At 47.8% G+C, this 13,040-nt stretch overlaps 1 protein-coding gene across 4 annotated transcripts in view; it reads right to left on the bottom strand.

Moving 5' to 3' along the window:
* Positions 1–12,649, bottom strand: part of Slc38a1 (solute carrier family 38 member 1) — an 85,323-nt gene extending 72,674 nt beyond the window's left edge. Inside the window, exon 1 of one of the 4 annotated variants that reach the window (XM_008841312.3) lies at positions 11,938–12,649. The gene's annotated coding sequence lies outside the window, so the exon portion shown is untranslated. The other 3 variants (XM_008841308.3, XM_008841309.2, XM_008841310.3) reach the window with 3 other exon arrangements.
* Between the last annotated feature and the right edge of the window lie 391 nt (positions 12,650–13,040).

The raw sequence follows: 13,040 nt of genomic DNA, 5'->3' as shown, positions 1-13,040 counted from the left end.
AAGAACTCTTGCTGAAAATATGTGCCTTGCATCTTTACAAAGATCTCTCTCAGTAACTTCTGGAACCTAGGATTCAAACCCAAAATTGCTCAGAGCTCTCACTTTACTTCTTCCGTGGTGTTGGAACCCTGAATTCCTGCAGTGGTCTGCTCCCACGCGTTTCCTGTTCTATTCACACATCTCACTGGGTCCTGACCACAGTCTCTCTACCTTCCCTCAAGCCTGTACAAACTGAAGTAAGATGTTTCTTTCAAAGCCTGGTCAGTTTGCTTTTTCAAGAGTGTCAATCAAGCTGACCTGTTAGGTTAAACCTTTTCCAGTAATCAACCTATGGCTATTTACTTGTGACAAATTGACACAAACCTGCTGTGTAGATTACCCACTGGCTTACAGCAAGGGTTCATATATTTTAATAATGGTTTTTGTTTACAATGCCAGCTCCGTGGGGACAGAGATCATGGTCCTTAGCACATAGCCTAGCAGACATTTGTCAACAATCAAGATGACTGAAAGTCTTTTTAAAAGCTATGATCATCTGCAGACAACATATCCAGTGATCCTCACAAGAACAATTTGTCTAGGAAGAAGAAATAAAAATGGAAGCATGAAGCAACAGACAGCCTCACTTATCATCTTCATCATCTGCCGCCATTTCTTTTACTGTTGAATCCGGATGCATAGGGTTTACATGAAAATACACTTAAAACCATGAAGTACTACAGAATTGAAGGTATCCTGCCACCATGCTGAAACATTTAAAATCCTCAGCATGGTTTCTAGAAGTTCAAAGAAAGAATTACATTCAAGCTGTCGATCTCAAGGGGAAGTTTTACTTATCAGGAGATACTTGGAAAAATCTAGAGACATTCTTGATTGTCACAGATGAGGGGTCTGCAGGCCTCCAGTGGGCAGAGACTTGAATGCCACTAAACAACCACAGCAGAGGGTGAATTGGCTCAAAATGGCAGCTCTGCAGTTAAAGGAAGCTCACCCAGGGTGGGTACCAATACTCCCTGCAGGGGCATGGTGACTGGCCACTGACTTCCAGAACAGTCTGCCACTGTGCCTGCTTTGTCTGCAGTGGCCCAGCACTGGCTGTAGAGACTCAGTCTGTTGGTGGACGATGGAATTGTTGAAGGCAAAGGACCAAACTCTCAGGTGGAGAAAGGTGAGTTGAATTCTAAGAGTGGCTCTTTATACCTAATGAGCAGGGTCAGCCAAGGAGACAGCATGCAAAAATCAAGTAAAGTTCAAAGTAAAGTGTGTTTTTCTTTTCTGTTACTAACCAAACTCTTTCCCAGAGCTCTAGTCCATGAGAAAGGAAAACACCAGCCCATCCACTATCATTCTTACTGTCCCAAGGCAGTGTTCTGCCCTGACTGGGAGGTGGTGTTCTGCCAGCGTCCAAATAGTCTCTTGTTTTCAAGAGACAGCTGGGACTCTATCTTGTCTTTGATTCACCTTCCACAGAACTGAGCTCCATCAACTGGTTCCATTCCAGTCTGTTCAGGTCCACATAGTATCTGTCAAGTTTCTTCCAACATGTCCAGTCTATGATGTCTTTGAATTAATATCTGTATTTAGATGTTTCAAAACTATACTCATTTTTAATATATTTTTATTTTATGTGTATGAGTGTATTACCTGCATGTATGTAAGTGTACCCATGTTGTGAAATGCACACAGAGATCAGAAGAGGGCATCGGATCCCCTGGAAGTGGAATTACGGATGGCTGTTAGCTGCCCTGTGGGTGCTGGGAATTGAACCCAGGCCCTCTGCAAGAGCATCCACTCATTCCTTTTAACACTGAAACTCCCAGAAGACAGCCTGTATCTCCAAATGTAGGAAAGCAGATACTATGTAGCTATATTGCAGTTAAAAAAGAAAATGAACATTTGAAGCTTGATTTAACTACAACGAGTTAAATTATATTGGTGTGAATACTAATAAAACTTAAACGCTCATTAACTGAAAATGGATTCATATAATTACTAAAAACATAAAGAGTTGAAAACAATTTTGAATACTTCAAAGAAAAATATTATTCTTTGCATATGTTTTGTTGCACTGACATTTCTGATCAAAGCTTGCTCTTGAACTAAAAGCAATGGACAACAGTTGTTTTGGTTAGTATTTAAGCCCTAACTAGACTATAACAGTTAACTCCTAAGAAAATGCCCTTGGAAAAACAGAGATATTGAGAAATTAAAAGCACCATAAAGTAGTGCAATAAAAGTATATAGTGCATACAAAGAAATCTTTATTTGAAAAGAAAAAGAAGTAGCAAAAGACACCTCACAATTCAAAATCAAATGATGGCACAGAACTTGAACAAGTCCTTTTTTCCCCTGGGTGTCTGGAAGGTTGATTTAATGGATAATCTTTCAAGATCTCTCCCAGTCCTAACATTCTTTAATTTATTAGATTGTTTCTTAAAGGTTCACTTTCAATCTAAGGAGACAGACCAGTGGATACACCTTTTGAACAGATCACTTAGTAGATCAATAGTTGCCAATTCTAACTGGACATGGGAACCACCTAGGAAACATAGACATATATCAGGGATAAAGGGCAACATCATACACAACAGTTTCTGACTTAATAGGTCTAGGATGGGATCCAATTGTCAGTATATTAAATGTTCTCCAGGGGACCTAAGATGCAGCCAGCCTTAAGATCTACAGGTTGAGATTAAAGGTCAAGGCCAACTGCAGCCAGTGCCCAGGCAGGCAAGAGAGATCAGCAACACAGAGTAGGCTGGGGGGCACAGAGGACACAGGTCCCATCTAGCTCCATACAACTACCAGTGGAAGCGAGCTAGATCTTTAGTTGTTGTTTGATTTTTGTTTTCGCCTTAAGAAATGGTGGGGATCTGGATTTGAAGTAAAATTGAAGAGAATACCAGAAGATGCTGTGATGGCTAATCCTGGGTGTCAGCTTGACTGGATCTGGGATTAACTAAAATGAGAGAGACCTTCTTGATTGGATCATCTGAAGCTGGAAGACACACCCTAAATGTGGGTGTTACCTTCTGATGGCAGCCCTTATAAAAGGCCACGGCAGAGGAGAACGCCAGACTTCTTGCAGCTTGCCTTCATTCTACCGGTTCTGTTTCTTTGGAGAACCCTGACTAATACAGATGGAAAGACCTTCCATGCTCATGGATTGGTAGGATTAATATTATGAAAATAGCAAAAGCAATCGACAAATTCAGCGCAATACCCATTAAAATTCCAACACAATTATTCACAGAAATTGAAAAAAAAATCTCAAATTTCATTTGGAAACACACACACACACACACACACACACACACACACACACACACAAACCCAGGATAGCCAAATAATCCCGAACAATAGAAGAACTGCTAGAGGCATTACCATCCCTGACTTCAAGTTACACTACAGAGCTATGGTAATAGGAACAGCATGGTGCTGGCATAAAAACAGACACATGGATCAATGGAATAGAATTGATTCCCAGATTTAAATCCACATATTTAGAGTCACCTGATTTTTGACCAAGGAGCCAAAAAACACATTGGAGAACAGACAGCATATTCAACAAACTAGATAAGGGCATGTAGAAGAATAAGACTAGATCCCTGTCTCTCACCATGCACAAAACTCAACTCCCAATGGATCAGTGACCTCAACCTAAGACCAAATCCCTGAATCTGACAGAGGAGAAAGTAGAGAACACCTTGGAACTTACAAGCACAGGAAAGGACTTTCTGAACAGGACTCCTATAGCACAAGCATTAGGCCCAACAACTGACAAAGGGACCCAATGAAACTAAGGTTTCCAGTATATCAAAGGACGTCATTATTTAAGTGAAGAAGCAACCTACGGAATGGGAAAAATCCTTACCAGTTATACCTCTGATAGAGGGTTAGTATCTAGAATACACAAAGAATTCAAAGGCTAAGCATCAAAAAAAAAAAAAACAAACAAACAAAAAAAACCCCCAAACAACCCAATTAAAAAGTGGGGTATTAATATCTTCAGTCACCATGGAAATGCAGATTAAAACCACCTTGAGATTTCATCTTACCTCTCTGAACAGCGACAAATGCTGTCCAGGATGTGGAGAAAGGGGAATTCTTATCCACTGCTGGTGGGAGTGTGAACTGGTACAGCCACTATGGAAATCAGTGTAAAGATTCCTCAAAAATCTCAAAACTGATCTACCATACGACCCAGTCATACCAACAGGGCATATACCCCAAAGACTCTACACCCTACTATAGAAATACCTGTTCATCCATGTTTATTGCTGTCCTTTTCATAATAGCCAGAAACTGGAAACAACCGACAGAAGTCCATCAACTGATGAACAGATAACGAAGGTATGGTACATATACATAATGTGATAGTATTCAGCTCTTAAAAAATGAAATTATGAAATTTGCAGGTAAATGGATGAAAGTGGAATCAATCAATCTGAGTGAAGTAACCCAGACTCAGAAAGACAAACGCCACATGTTCTCTGTCTTGGCTAGATGTGCGTGTTTCAATTTGAAAATTCAGAGAGGTCAAGAAACTAATAAACAGCCATGGGTGGGTTGGGGGGAGGCTTCCTGGGAGGAATGGTAGAGCACAGTGTTATGAAGGGGGAAAGGGGAACATTAGATTAGGAAGACTTAAAAGGAGGTAGGGAATGGGAGGGTAGGGTAGAGGAGGGAGTATAGGGAGGGTTAAGTAACACTAAAGGACTTTAGAAAAAGCTGTATGGAAACTTACCACCATAGATGCTTCTTAAAGTATTTAGATATACATCATAAAAAAGAGATTAAAAGGAATTATCCTGTAACAGGAGGACATTGCCCTTTCTAGACATCACAGGTTAATGAAAACAAAAGAAATCCCTCAATGCCAGGAATGGACTCTCTTTCTAGAGGCTGTTGACCAAGAGTCCCACAGACTCTCAAACAATACTGGCCATTGCCCCTGTTTTCAGTTACCCACCAGAACTGGATGGCAAGACCCTATTATGGATGCCACTACATACATCAGCTGTAGAACAAAGAATGAGAAATCAAGCTGGTGCTGACTTCAGAGCCTCTTCTCCACTGGCTAGCTTTCATAGTGCTGGAAGGTGCTATGTACATTACCAGGAGAAAATCATCATCAACCTTATGTTGTACCTCATTCACAGGACCCCAAGAAGACCACCGAGGACCCAACACACCAAAATGCAAAAGCAAAGGTTTATGGTTTATTCAGGCTTAAGCTCAGGCTCTCAGACCTCACCAATGCAAAGGATCCTGGGCTGAGAGTCCCAGGCAAGGGAAGAAGGGGCTTTTTATAGGTTATAGACAAAGGGAGGAGGGGAATAACAGTGTCACATCGTGGTTGGTCCAAGAAGCCCGCGCACGCCAACATACTTTTAAACTGATTGGATGTGTAGGACGCAGCCTTGGAGGTTTCTTATTGATGGGTGCTATTCTCAGGGCTGTGGAATGTGCTGACTGTTATCTGTGGGGCCAGGAGTCTCCGTTTTTACCTTATAGGGCAGTTTTCATGTCCAGGCTTGCTTACAGTTTCCTGGGGGGGGGGTAGCAGGGGGGGGTCAGGGCATGCCAGGGCATGTCTAGGCATGCCCAAAGCAGAAGCCAAGCATTTTACAGACGCTAAAAGAGCAATTAGTGGGGGTCTGGAGGGATGGGGGGGTAGCGGGTGAATGAAGAGGGTCTCAGGGTCTCACACTTACACAGCTGTGAATCCTGTGAAATACAATAACAACCAGCCTGAAATGAAATGCCCAAGCCCATTGGTACAATAGTGGCACAAATATTATGTGAGTAACCAACCTCTCTTTAATTAGATTTAAGGTCTGTTTCCTAGGACGGAGCTAATACCTGACACTGATATCAGGGTTAGGAACTTGAGGCTAGACAGGTCACAGGACATAGGGGAGAACCTAATATTAGTTTTTTACTACATAGTTATCATGTTAAACTGACTCTTAATGACTCGTTGTTATACCTATAGATTAATACATCTCTCAGCTCTCACCAGTTTCCTTACGCGGCAGATAGTGATTAACACAGGAACCCAAAACTGGCCAGTGTGCAGAGAACAAGAGGCTGCAGAGTGCTTGTCCCTGAATAGGACACTTGGATCAAACTTCTGCCTCCCAAGGCTCAGGGATCCCTGTGGAAGTGAGGGCTGAAAGATTGTAAGCGCCAGAGGGGTGGATGACCACAAGGAAACAGTGTAACAGTTTTCCAGTCATCTGGTGAGTTAGCCATATGAACTCACAGCAATGGTGACAGCATTCACAAGTCCCATGCAAGCTCAAACCAGAAAAAGTCCCAGCCTAGACATGGGAAAGTGGGTAGGAATCTCCAACCCCACCTTGGGAAACTGTGGCAACAGATGGCTGCTGGGAGAGGCAGAGACAGTGTTTTTCGATCATGGGACTCTTGGTAGGTTAACCAAGCTCCATTAAATTATTTTGTATTGCAAATCATAAAATTCAATCGATTTTTTTTTTGTTTTGTTAAATCCAGACTTTAAGTGAAATTCTATTTTTAAACTATTTTATTTTTATTATATGTTTGTAAATGCACCTGGGTTGTGCAGTCCTATGGAAATCAGAAGAGGTTGTTGGATCCCCTGGAACTGGAGTCATGGATGATTGTTAGCTGCCATGTGGGTGCTGGGAATCGAACCTGGGTCCTCTGCAAGAGCAGTAGGCACTCTTAGCCAATGTGCCATCTCTCCAGTCCAAAATTGTAATTTTTAAATAGCACATAATTCTAAATAATTTTAAAAGTGTAGATCACATAAAAAGCCCACAAACTCACTTAGGCTACACCCACCAGTTTACAATCTGAAAAAAAAAAATCCAATTGGATAAATGAAGGTCCACTTTGCTCTGCCCTGCCCCGCCCTGTCTCCCCCTCAAACCCTCTTCCTTCCACACCCCAGACCACAGCAGACCCTTTCTTCCTTTGCATGGTATCTGTCTTTTCCTATCGTCTCCATCATTCCTAAGAGATGGAAACTGAGATCCACACATTAAATCTTCATGTGACCCTGGCTGTGTCCCTGGAATGGATTCTAGGCCTGGGAAAATACTGGTTAGGAACTGTAACCTGAGGTTGTGACTCCATGATGTCAGCACCCGAATGGTTCAAACGCATTAGCCTCACATAGTTAAGACTTCATCAAGCAACGTGTCGAGGCCCTCATTCAGTCTGCGATGCTTGGATTGTGTGCTTCATTTTAAATCAAAACCACACCACATCACAATTACCTCTCCTGGTTTTGTTGGTTTGGGTTTCTGTTCTTTTCGTTCCCAGGTCTGAGGTCTATCCAGGTAAACCAGACCTGACCTAGATCTTTGAAGATGGATTCTGGGCATTTGGTGGATTTTCAAAGACACAGGTTGAGTCTGCCATGGAGTCAGGACTGGGAATCACTGTGAGACCCTCCCCCAAGCCTACAGGTTAAAATGTGCTGAGCTTACTATTTCCCTGAGTAGTTCTGACTTGTTAAAAGGTCTTCCCAGCTCAGTTCTAATTGTATCTTCACAACTCAGGGAGGCAAGTGGCTCAGATATTGGCACCAGGCAGAGAAAGTCAGGCATAAGCATGTTGCATGAATTGCCCAGGGTGCTGCAGGGAGGGAGTCTCACCTCAGCACCGGTTGCCACATTGCCTTCCCAGTCACTCCTCAACCACTGGGAACACACACTGAGACACATTATCACTAGAGAAATAACATCTGGGTGAGGCTATCACAAATATGCATGATTGCCATAGGAATTCCAGTCTGGAAGCCACACGGTTATGAGGCAGAAAGGTAACAGGGAGGGACACAACGGGACCTGGGCAAAGGAAATGACATTTAGAAGAAATGGAAGGCAAGGAGCCAAACTGCGAAGAGCCCTCAGGACCTGGCGAAAGAATTCAGCCGAGAAGAACCCACTGCACGTTTACGGAAATAAAATCTGAACTGTGTTTTAAAAACACAAAGAATAAATTTTAACACTCATGCAAGTGTCCAGATTGTGTTAGGACATCAGAGGAGATGCACTGGGAAGCTGGCATACCTCTGAGCAGACTCCTTTCACTAGATGAAGATGCTTACATCTTCCTCCCCCCACCATGTGACTCTTCACGGCGCCTCACAGGAGTCCCACCGTTCTTATACCCCAGCCGTCTACTTGAGCTGCCAAGCTTGCACATTAGAGGACACAGACAAGAGGATAGGTGAGGGGCATCTTCAATGATTACTGCTCCCAAGTGCGGGCTCTGGTAAGACAGAAAGCAAAGCAGAAGAACGCAAGGCTTCAGGCTCACAGGAGGGGCAGACAAAGTGACTCAGAAAAGATGGGGTGATCAGGTGTCTTTTAAAATTTTTACTTATTATTTTTATTTATTTTATGTGTATGAGTATATTGCCTGCATGGATGTATGTGCACCTGTGTCATGCAATGCTCACTGAGGTCAGAAGAGGGCATCAATCCTCTAGACCTGGAGTTAAGACAGTTGTTAAGCACCATGTGGGTGCTGGGAATCCAACCCAGGTCCTCTCCAAGAGCAGCCAGTGCTCTTAACTGCTGAGCCACCTCTCCAGCCCCATCATCACCAGTATCTTAAAGGGCGGGTGGAGCTGCCTGGCCAAGGCCTCAATCCAGCAGAAATTTATTAAATAACTCCTATAGGCTACATTTCAGGGAAGGAAAAGACTCCTATGGTAGCAAACACCAGGCCTCGTATCTGAGCCAGTCCTCTCCATGTACAGCTTGTGAAGCAAGGTAAAAATACACGTAAGCAACAAAATTTGTTTAAAGAATAAAAAACATCTTTGAACCTATGTACCTTAGCCACTGTATTACAGTCGACTCAGAGTCCAATATGCTATCCCTTCGGCTGGACTTCCCCTAATTATTCAAAAAGCTGCTCCTTTCTCATGATTCAGAAGGGAAGGCTCTGCAACCACTCACACAGTCTCTCCTAATGGGTCACCCTGTTCTACACCTTCCCACCTCCTGACCCCATGCAGCTTCCACAAGGCCTGAATACCTGGCATTTCCCTAAGCGCGCATTGCCATAGTCTTGTTTCCTGGGGAGAAGGGACGTTTCTCGGGAGCTGGAACTTGGTCTGATTAACTGCTGCCAGCCATACAACATCTATTTAATACTGTACACCGTTTGGAGGGGGGGTTATAAACGGCATCAAGATTAAGACCTCAAACCGAATTAGGCCGATTGCTAGTGGCTTTCGGTCACATACTGAGAATTAACTGAACAGCAAAGTTATTTTGAGGCAAGGGCGGGGAGGTGGGGGTACGCCAGATCAGTGTCCAGAATTCACAGTTTCCTGTAGAGTATCCACCCGGTGTGAGTTATTTAACGAGGCCAAGCCTGCTCAGGTTTTATTTCCATTGTCCTGACGTCAGAAAAAGCACGAGTTTCTTCTATTAAGGTGACAAATTAAAGGTTTGCTGGGCCCTGCGTTCTGCAACCCTCTCTCCCTTACATTAAAAAGAAAATGGTAAAAAAGCATGCAGACATGTCCAATCTTTCCTAGCAGCGGGTCTTTTCCACTCTTAACGCCCACACCATGTCTGAGAAAGTACTTGACCCAGTTTGTTTTCCAGCGGTGATTCAAGCTGGTAAAAAAAAAAAAAAAAAAAAAAAAACCCGGTCCGCGCCGCAGAGCGCGACACAAAGGACTGGAATTTGGCACCACCTTCTCCGGCCCAAGGTTGCCTACGAAAGGCACTCGCCACAGCGTGCCGAGCTCTCGCCAAATTCCTTCCTCCTCCTGGTGTCCTGGTGCCCAGAAAGAGCCCAGCACCGCAGCAGCACCGGGGCGGCCGGGACACCCACTGGGTCCCCGGGGTGCAGAGGAGCGCGCGCCGCGGGCGGGGTACCGGGGAGGGCGGGAGAGAGCAAGGTCGGGGCGCACACCAGACGCGTTTGGAGCCGGCGGGCTTAAAGGCCTTTTGCCGCAATGTTTGCGGACGCAAGTGAGGACCCTTGGTGCGGGAGATGCCCGGGAGCGCAGTGGCCCGGTGCTGCGCAAGCAGCGGCCTTTTGTTCGCCCGCCCCTTAGATCCGGCTCTCGGAAAGGAACTATCTATTACTCCCTCTCATTCTAGAAAGAACCTCCAGGGCGGGAAAGGGCAGAATGTCACATCCAGCATCCTCCCACCCCCACCCCCCAATTCAGGGAGGGGCGGAGCCCGAGGGAGGGCTGCCCAAGGCACCTGTTCGCGGTGGTCGCCCGCCACCCGCTGTCCCGCGGGACCCCGGACCCCACCCGGCCGCACTTTACCGCACACGCTCTCCACTGACCCCTGCGGACGCGGGAAAGTCTCCCGAGCTGTGGACTGAGTCACCTTCGCGCCCTCACATCGCCGGCACGCTCCCCCCAGACCCCTGTGGTCCCCAAGTCTCCAAAATGTTAGACCTGGTGCCACACTCCACCGCCAAGAAAAGAGGCCCCAAAGTAAGCGCAAAGATGTCACCGGGGTCCCCGGGCTTCCCGGAGTGGCTGTGCGTTCGGGGAAGATCAAGGGGACTTCGACTGCGCCTTGCAGAAGAGGGAAATCCAGAGCACGGACGCCGGCACGCTGCCCCTCCGTTCACGCGGGCTCGGATGGTGTCTGCGCCTCCTCCCTCCCTCCCTGCCGCTCCCTCAGAACCGCGGTACCTTAAAATAAAGGGAAAGGTGGCCCGAGGCGACGCCGAAGGGTCCCAGGATGCGTCCCGTCAGGCAGTCCGATGTCCTTTGTGTCAAGGTCTGGCTGGGAAAAGGTGGCCCCTCGGCAGGGAGGCTCGGCGGGCGGATTTCCGAAGGTGAAGGGCAGGGGTTCCGGGCGACCTTCAAGCGGTGTGGTGCGGCCGCCAGCGCTCCAGCCTCTCCTCCTCCTTTCGGGGCCCGATTGCATCAGTCTCCCCCCACCCACTCGGTGCTCGCCAGCCTCGCACTGGCATCCACGCGCTCGGCGCCGCTGGGGTCCAATCCGATTCCTGTGCCACTGCAGGGCGCGTCGCCCCGCTTAGGTTGGGAAGGTTTAACGCGGCGGGTCAGACTCCCCCTCCCCTCCCCTCCCGCTCGCCCGCCACAGCAAAGCTGCGAGCGGCTCCCCGGCCGGTCACATGCTGCTGGCGGCCAGGCCTCCCTGCCCGGCCCTTGGGGTCTCCGGCGATGCAGCCCCCACGGCTGGCGGAGACGGAACATCCGGGAAGGGCTGGAGGGTGGGGATGCGGGCCACTCGGAGCCGCGGAGGCTTCGCACCGCCCCGACACCTGCCCGTGCCCCCCCTGGGATGGGAGCTCAGCTGCGGCGGCGGCTGCTGAGCCCGCGCCCTCGGGGTCGGAGGTGTGGGGGTCGGGGGGCTCTGCGCTTGGGTGGAGGGCCTATCTCTCGGGGTACCGCGGCCGCAGGAACGACGGAGTTGCGTTGTGGGAAGGGCGCCGCAGGATGGCTGCGGGAGTGGTGGGTGGGTTGCTGCCCTGCGTCCGGAGCGGCGCGCGGTTCTCCGGGACTCTGCGGGCACCGGGCCGGCAGGAAGTGGGGCGGGAGAGGCCGGGGTCGCGGGACACTTTCGGAAACCCTTTGCACCGAGCCCGCGGCGGGAGACGCCTCCGCCCTTCCGGACTGGACAGCTGCAGACCTCGCCACCCGGGCCTAGGATCCGCGCTGTGGACCCCGCTAGGCACCGGGTGTGACCGTGACCTCGGGACCGCGCACCTGCCTAGATACCCGGATGCGGAGCCCGGCCACGTGACCCCGCCCGAGGCCAGGCGCAGGGGAGTGGTGGGGGCGGAGGGAGAAGGGGGCGAGCCAGCGGGGCTGCTTCCCTTCAGCCCCCTTTGTCTCAGCTCTGGCGCCGCCCCCCCCCGCCCCCGCTGACTGCACTGCCTCACTGAGTCGTGTCTCCCTAAAATGGCGACAGGAAATCCCACCTGCACGCCAGCCAGTGTCTCTGCCGTCACCAGCGACTCTGCACGGTGCAAACGCCAGCCTCTCACAGGGATGGCTTTGTCTTCGCGTTCCATCAGAACAGGAAAACGACGGTGAATCAAAATTGTAAAGTGAGTCTACCTGGAGTCTTTCAGGAGGCTGTGTTGCGGTGGTCTCCCTCTCCGCTGGAAAACTGAGGGGACGACAAAAATTAACTCCTTAGTGACTAAAATACTCCCTTCGAATGGCAGTAAATGCGCTTGGTTAGTTCAGCAGTCGCCTCGAGACAACGCTATTCAGGAGGCATATTCTTGAACATGCCGGAAAACCGGGAGGTCACCGCAAACCGAAGGACCACCTTGTTCAGACCAGCTTCTTCCTCGGATACTTCGTGCTGCTCTTACTTGCTTCACTTTCGTCTTAGTGCTTTTTCTTAATATCTAGACAGTATACCACATAAGACTGTAGGTTTGCACCAAAAAGTTGGCTCTTTTTAACTTTTAAAGGAAGGTAGAGAAATTATTTTAACTTAGGATTATAACCGTGTAAGTTAAATAGGTAAACAGAACCACGGTTCAATGAGCTTGTTGAAACGTGTACATTATTAAAGGAACATATATGTTCCACAGAATCTGATCGCAAGCGTACCTTTTAGTTCCAATTTTAACTTGGTGTTTCTGTTTACCCAGCACTTTCTGAATTGAGTGCAAGTTTCGAATTGAGCTCCCTACTCTTTGCCCGCTCCTGTGCTGAGCACTTTATATGTTTTCACATTTAGTCTTTTTCATACTGCAGTTAGGTAGTATCCTCTACATAAACAAGAAAGCAGGTGAAATCGAGCATATTTACCTAAGGCAGGAAGTAATGGAGAGACGGATCCCCACTCAGGTCTGATTTCAAAGTCCGCCCAGTCTTAGAAGCATGGTTCACCCCTTCTCTGGATTTTAGTTTAAACCTGCAACTGGGGGGGGGTCATCAGCATCAAGGCGTCAGGGAAGGACTGTTGCATGGTGGAAAACTGGGCTTGATGGGAATATGGCAGAGGCACTGTTCAGGAAGTGTCTGATAACCTCCTGGACTGTGTAGGAGGAAAGTTCCCTCCGCA

Source organism: Nannospalax galili, unplaced genomic scaffold (genome assembly GCF_000622305.1).
Source record: "Nannospalax galili isolate Female #2095 unplaced genomic scaffold, S.galili_v1.0 scaffold841, whole genome shotgun sequence".
Lineage (NCBI taxonomy): Eukaryota > Metazoa > Chordata > Mammalia > Rodentia > Spalacidae > Nannospalax > Nannospalax galili.
This window is presented reverse-complemented; position numbering and strand designations above follow the sequence as displayed.